The sequence below is a fragment of the Cynoglossus semilaevis genome, chromosome Z, assembly GCF_000523025.1.
Source record: "Cynoglossus semilaevis isolate Cse_v1.0 chromosome Z, Cse_v1.0, whole genome shotgun sequence".
Classification (NCBI taxonomy): domain Eukaryota; kingdom Metazoa; phylum Chordata; class Actinopteri; order Pleuronectiformes; family Cynoglossidae; genus Cynoglossus; species Cynoglossus semilaevis.
This window is the reverse complement of record NC_024328.1, coordinates 17,520,440-17,527,493: the sequence shown is the minus strand read 5'-3', so window position 1 is coordinate 17,527,493 and position 7,054 is coordinate 17,520,440. Positions and strand designations below refer to the sequence as shown.

The 7,054-nt window shown below is 36.7% G+C and overlaps 1 long non-coding RNA gene across 1 annotated transcript in view; it reads left to right on the top strand.

Annotated features, from left to right (window-relative positions):
• Window positions 1–6,127: 6,127 nt before the first annotated feature.
• LOC112486485 (uncharacterized) overlaps window positions 6,128–7,054 on the top strand; it is a 6,769-nt gene continuing 5,842 nt past the window's right edge. Inside the window, exons 1-2 of the long non-coding RNA XR_003048941.1 lie at window positions 6,128–6,170; window positions 6,256–6,417. This is a non-coding gene — a long non-coding RNA (uncharacterized LOC112486485). The remainder of the gene's footprint in view (window positions 6,171–6,255; window positions 6,418–7,054) is intronic.

Here is a 7,054-nt window from a genome sequence, read left to right as displayed (position 1 = left end):
AACTCTGTGCATCACCCTTCTTATGAATTGGCACCAGAACACTTTTCCTCCACTCATCAGGCATCTTGTCAGTCTCTAAAATTCTGTTAAACAACCCAGTCAGGAAATCTACCACCACTTCTCCTAAGCACTTCCATACTTCCACTCATATGACCATACCAAGGAAATCACCATTGAGGTAAGTTGGCACCACTAGTGACACTCAGGCACTAGTGGGGCCCAGGGAGGTGTTCAGATGAGCACGCCAGCACAAAGGCACTGGTGGAGGTGCGTCAGGCAGCAATGCCCAGCAGGCAGACCACCAGCCTGTATTTTCATATGGTGGTTTTGACATTAATCCTATCTTTTTTTATCTATGTACAGTTTCTCGAATGTAATAAATAACTTTCTGTTTAATTCAGTTTAAGTGGAAAAAGGAAAAAAACAGAATAAATCATGCATTTATTTTAATGAGATTTTATTCAGCAGTTTTGGCAAACATGAAAGTCAACTTTTGACATAGAACTTGCACCCACGACAGTTTGGTTTTTGGGTCAGAGCTCTTCAGTTGGCACACGCCAAACGTCTCTGTTACTAGAAAAAACTTCTAAAATCTAAAAATCTCTCTGCTTAAAGGCCAAGTGTAGAAACAACTGCTGCCTTTAGGCAATACGGTGTTGCATCTAAAACATCTTTAGGTCAGTCAGAGCCAGATGGATGGTGATACTGGTGAGGAGGTAAACTTTTTTACTTAACTTTTACTGTTCACACAACCTCAGGAATAGATTCTGTAACTGTATGCAGTGAGTAAAGTATGCCCTGTGCATACGCAAATGCAAAATACACGGGTACATTCCAAATAAATAGACACAAGTAAGTTTTTTTTTTACCATTTCAAAAATGTGAACCGACTTTTCAGGGAAGCAGTTGGTGTAATTGTGAATGGTTGATATTTTATTGTAATAATAACCCAAATTATAATCAGAATGTATAGAACATTACTGCTGCAGGGCCATTCAACACTGCTAATTATGCACATCATTGACAACTATCCTCAGAGGTCAAGCTAGTTTTTATCAATGTTATCTGACCTCACGGCTAATTTAATCGCTGCATGTAAATATAGTGGTCTATATATAGGTTGCTCAACATCTATCTATCTATCTATCTGTCTATCTTTCTGTCTGTCTGTCTGTCTGTCTCTCTGTCTGTCCGTCCGTCTGTCCATCCATCTATGATTCTGCGTAAAAAAATTTCACTAATGTAAAACGACCTGTAGGTATTTCGTTGATGTCATTAAAATTCAGACAAGTGGAGAAGTTTCCAGAACATATGTTTTGAAATGCTTCATAAAAACCTTTTCTTCATCATTAAATACCATTTTGAGGGTAAAAAACAAATCTGTATTAAACTAAAAACTTAGACTTCACAATGACTAGGTTCACATTTTGCTGAAGGTCTACTGCTACACAGGGCCCTAGTCAAACCTTTAAAATTTAGGACGATTTGAGGAGTTAAAATACTGATCACTTGTACCAGTACATGTTAGTGATATTCCAGTGCATTTACAGTGTTAACAGCATCCCCTGCAGTTATAATAGTAATCACTACATGATCGTCATATCTAACCTTTGACATGACAGAAGTATCTAAAAATGGTATTAATGTTTTTTTTTTTACTAGATGACCTTTTAATCAGCTTTACTGCAGTCGTATGACTCACTCTTTTTAACAAACAAAAAAGACATTAAAAAAAACAATTTGCCATTTCTCCTTCGAACATCTATAATAACTGATATTTATTCCCTTTTCAGAAAGACCTAACTTTTTCTTGTCATGCTTGTTCCATCAAAATTATAGTATTTTTCTGGAGCAGCAGGATAAAAAGCCTTGTTCAAGACACAGCACGGCAAATGAGTCACTGGAGTCATTGTCTGTGCCGCTCTCACTCTTAAAACTCAAGAGAATATAAAATACTACACATTATCTGGGTTGGGATTTTTTTTTTAGAATGCAACAGCTGTATGTCTGTGTTGTCATGTATGCTGGTGTGAGTTTTGCTGAAGTGTGAACTGTTTTTCTGTCACGTCTAAGGGTGTCTAAGGATGGTAGAAGAGGTTTGGAACATCTTTAATTATTTAAAAAAAATCACCATAAGACACTATGGTTCATATAATTTACACGTAAAGTAAAACAAATTGGAATAACATAAGAAGAGATATGTCTGCTTCAAATAACGAAGAGGAAAGTGAGAGAGGGAAGACTTTGGAAAAGGCCACATACTGTACAGTAGTAAGAAAAGGACTCAATGAACCTCATCCAGTAAAACCCCAGATGAAAGCTGATGGCATTGAAGAAAGGTGGGAATCTGAATCTGGTGGAAAGTTTGTCAAAGTCAAATATGTTGTATATCCAATAATTCTAGTGTCCTTCAACTGATCATTGCTCTAATAATACTAACAGTTGGTACACACGTCTTGTCATTTACACACATTGAAGGAGCTTTAATTACCATCTCAACATTAATCATCTGGATCAGTCAGAAATAAAAACATGGGTGAAACACATATATCTACCTCCTGTTATTTTTTCTTTCTGTTCCTGCAATAAACAGAATATATATACGGTATATATAATATATATATATATATATATATATATATATATATATATATATATATATATATATATATATATATATATATATATATATATATATATATATATATATATATATATATATATATATATATATATATATACATATATATAGACATGTTCATCGACGTCCGTATGTATCTCCCGCGAGTGTTTGAGTTATCTATGTGATTTTCTCTCTATTTTGTGCATTATTCTTCATAATACTGATGAGTCCTAAGAAAGTGAGTGGTAAGGATGGTAGTGAGAAGAAGAAACTCATGATGACCATGATGAAATAAAGCATGAACTCGATAAATATGAGCATGGTGTCCACCAAAGATAATAAAATTATAATAATAAAAATACAAATTGAAAAAATAAGTAAAGTAGTAGGAAAAAAACATATACGTATTTAAGATAATACTACGTTTATGTAAGTTGCATAGAGTACGTGTAAGCTATGTTACGGAATCAAGTGTCTATGTACGGGCCAACTCTCTTCCCTCCCTCCTCCTCCATTAGCCACTACTGTATCATCTGAACTCATAATTAAAAACCCATTTTATTTTATATCACAGGAATTATATACTATCATTTTGTGTGTGTATATGTCTATAGCAATTAAAAACTCATTGTTCCCATTGTTATCAGCACTAATAACGGAGTTTTTTAGAGAGCCAGAAAGGATTGATTTTTTTTCTGTTATTGCTTATAGGAAAAATTATTTGAGATACGAGTTCCACTGTATATATATTTTGGAATTTGATATTTTTTGGATTTATGAATTTTATTCCTCTAAAACCAGGGGTTTGCAACCTAATCCATCAAGTGGGCCCTACTGAAACCCCAAGCGGGCCAGTTTTGGACAGTGCACCTTTTTTGTTTATGAGAATTAATTGCCCACTGTGGCATTAGACGATTTGCCGTGTAGTTTTTTTTTTTAAACAGTTGGTAGATCAATTACAGTGCAACTGAATCTTTGTGTTTTCAGCTGTTCTGTTCACTACTTTTACTCCTGTGCATCTCTGATATCTGTGTGCCGGAGCATATTTATGTCTGTTGTGTCTGATGTATGTGGAACATATTGAATATATCCCTAAGCTTGTGTTGACTTCCGTACAGCTGGGGCCCCAGGGCCACCCATCTGTCTTCAATGTTGGGCACAGCCAGTGTGACCCTGATTGGCAGTCATTATTGAACTCCTGGGGGAGGATACGCCTCATTGGTCTAGAGCAGATTGGAGGGCGGGTGGAAGTGAAGTCTAAAGAAGTGTGTGTGTGTTTGTGTATGTGTTCAGTTTACTGATGAACCCAAGGTCTGCTGTGTTCACTGTGTCACTTGACATGAGTCATGGACAGTAATATGGAAATATGACGTGTTCTGATTACATCACACTGTCCACTTAAATCGACTGTGCCTAGTTTGGTGGTGTTTGCTGCTCCATAGCTTTCTCTGCCACTGGCCATGTGACTGAGCTTCTGTTCACATGTATGTAATTGTGTGTGTATGTGTGATCTGGATGTGGATCTGATCAAGACACTTTAAATGGAAATTTACTTGACATTTAGGAGGAGACGCTATCAGTGCCCATGAGAAAACAAACTGACAAACTCAGAGCTTCCTTGCCATCTTTTCCTCCAGTTTCCTTCCATTCCCCTCAGTGTATATCAGCTTCTTTCACACGTTCTCTCCTTGATACAAATATAACTCTCTGTACGTCCATCCTCCTCTTCCTCGTCTCCACTCACCAGGACATTGTGATTTAAGAATAGACGTCTGATTTCATTTCTGCGTTTTTCTGCATACTTCTTTTCATTATCAAGGTTCATTCACGAACACAGAGAGGGATCTTTGTGTAATAGTGGATTGAGGTAGAGATGCTCTGTTTGTAGGTGTGAAGCTAAGGTGGCAGTATCGCAACAGACAAACCATTTTCACAGTGATATGAGCAGTTGATCCAGATCATGTTCATGAGGGAGAGACCTAATAAATGGACCTGAACGCCCACACTGGTTAACTTTTTAGGGTAATATATTAGAGATTAGTTTTTATATAGAATATTAAGTGTTCAGCAACAGTTAACATTTTAAATTCCAAATGATGCTACATAATCATTTCACTGAGCACAGTTAGAAATTTGAAGAAGTGTGCTGTGCACATATTTTACACTACTTTATGAACAAGCGTGCAATAACATTTGGCAGCGTTTTGATAGCACGGTTTCCTTAACACAGTAGCTGTTAAAATATTTCAACTCATCTCAACTGAAAAATGAATGGCAACATAACAATATGAAATATATGTACTGTATATATTTAAAATAACTGTATATATTTAAAATAAAAAAAAACAAAGCTATTTGCCACTGCCAGGGCATTAACATTTTATTTAGTTTGTTGCAAAACACAGCTAACCCTCAGAGTAGTACCACATTCAGAACATTATAGATTAGTTTACCTTATATGAAATTGCATTGATCCCTTTAGGAAATGTCCTCAGGGAAATAAAATAGAACTGTTATGATTCCATTCTTTCTCTAAGTGACTTTTCTAGAGCCCACGTTTTCTTAAATTTTTATGTTTATATTTTATATTTTTTCTATATTATATATTTTTTACTTCAAAGTAACTTCACTCAAAATTCTTTTTTTTTTATTTGTGGTCAACCCACTTAATGACAACGTTTTAAAGAAGACTTTTAGTCTCAATGCATTTTTTTTTCAATATGAAAACAAACCAAAAAGCAAAGAAACAAAGAAACAAAACATAGCTGCCTTTGACCATTTAAAGCAGTACTTCTCAAATAGTGAAGCAGGTCCACCTGTCCTTGTTCACAAGGACAAAATCCTTGTGAACAAACAAGGATTTTGTCAGTTGTTGTTTGAATCACCTCCCCCCTCTCTCCTTCCTCATCCATCCATCTATTCATTTATTCTTCCATCCATCCATCCATCCATCCATCATCCATCCATTCAGTTATTTATACATCCATCTATCATCCAACCATCCATCTATCCATCCATCATCCAACCAACCATCCATCCGTCTGTCCATCCATTCAGTAATCCATGAATTCGTCCATATATCATGCAGACAAACAACCATCCGTCCATCCAACCACCCATCCATCATCTAAGTAATTGTTAACTTATTAGCTCTACCCTTCTGTAACAACCTACATTTCTTGACTGCTAGACGTTGAACATGTGAACCTTGTGTATGACACAAGCTTAAAGCAGTCCTCCTCTGCCTGACTGTTGAAAAAATTTAATTTATTATCATTGCTTCATGCTGTACTGTCACTTTAAGAAACTGTTTGCTTCTCATATTATAATCTAGTGTGCTCAAGACTGATGGAGAAATTACCAGACACAGCCACACCCACATTCACACCCACCTTCTTACTCCATACCCATTCATATACTCACACACGATCACATGATACGTAATCTGATGCTTTTGTAAACTAAATAAAAGAGCAGAGGAAGGGTGCAGCAACTCGGAGTTAATGAGGAAGCTGCCAGCAGAGCAAGCTGCACTCTCCCCTTGCAAGTAAAAGATCCAGACATCTTTTGTGTTGTTACTTTGCCGTCACATATGTTAGAATAAACCTAACATAACTTGATCCTTCGAGCAGGATGCCAACAAATTAAGCAGAACCTAAGGATCGGGTGGAGAACGACTGAAAACCGTGGATGGAAGTGAACGGAAGACCTGTACCTGAAGGCCAGTACTCCGACACCTGATCCTAGGCTGCTAATTGATGGCACCTGATACCAGAATAAGATCGACGACGAGGGTGAGAAACAACTTTTTATTACCAGCGCGTGGTTGAAAAATGGGTTGGAATCCCTGGGCAGTAATCCCTAAATGCTGAAAGTGGGTTGGAGTCCCTGGGCAGCAGTCCCTAGAGTACAAAAGGCCTAAAAAAAGAGTGAATGTGTGTGATTGAGAAGGAATTGTGATCAAATCGGCGGGCAGTCTGAGGGAAAATTTAACCAAGAAGACTGCAAAGATCTTGTGCTTGGCAAAAGATAATAACAAAAAGAAGAGAAGCTTGGGTGGAGTGCGACTGAATGTTGGCTTAAACAAGCTTGTGCAATAAAAAAAAAAAAAAAAACGGAATAGAACTAAAACAACTAAAAACAAAAGCAATGCGTCAAAACAAAAATCCACAATCAAACGTGAGAAAAAACAAAACTATGTATGTCAGACCTGAGGACAATGAAACAATAGCATCAAACATACATAAGAACCGAGAGTGTGATGATAAAACGTCTCCACTTTTAGATGATGCTGAGATAAAAGCAGATATAACATGTGCTGATACAATAACTCAACTTTCAGATAATGCAAATACAGAAGAATGTATGACATGTTCTCAACCCTCCCCTCCCTCCCAACCTTTGTATCCAAATTTAAAACCCGTGGACAAA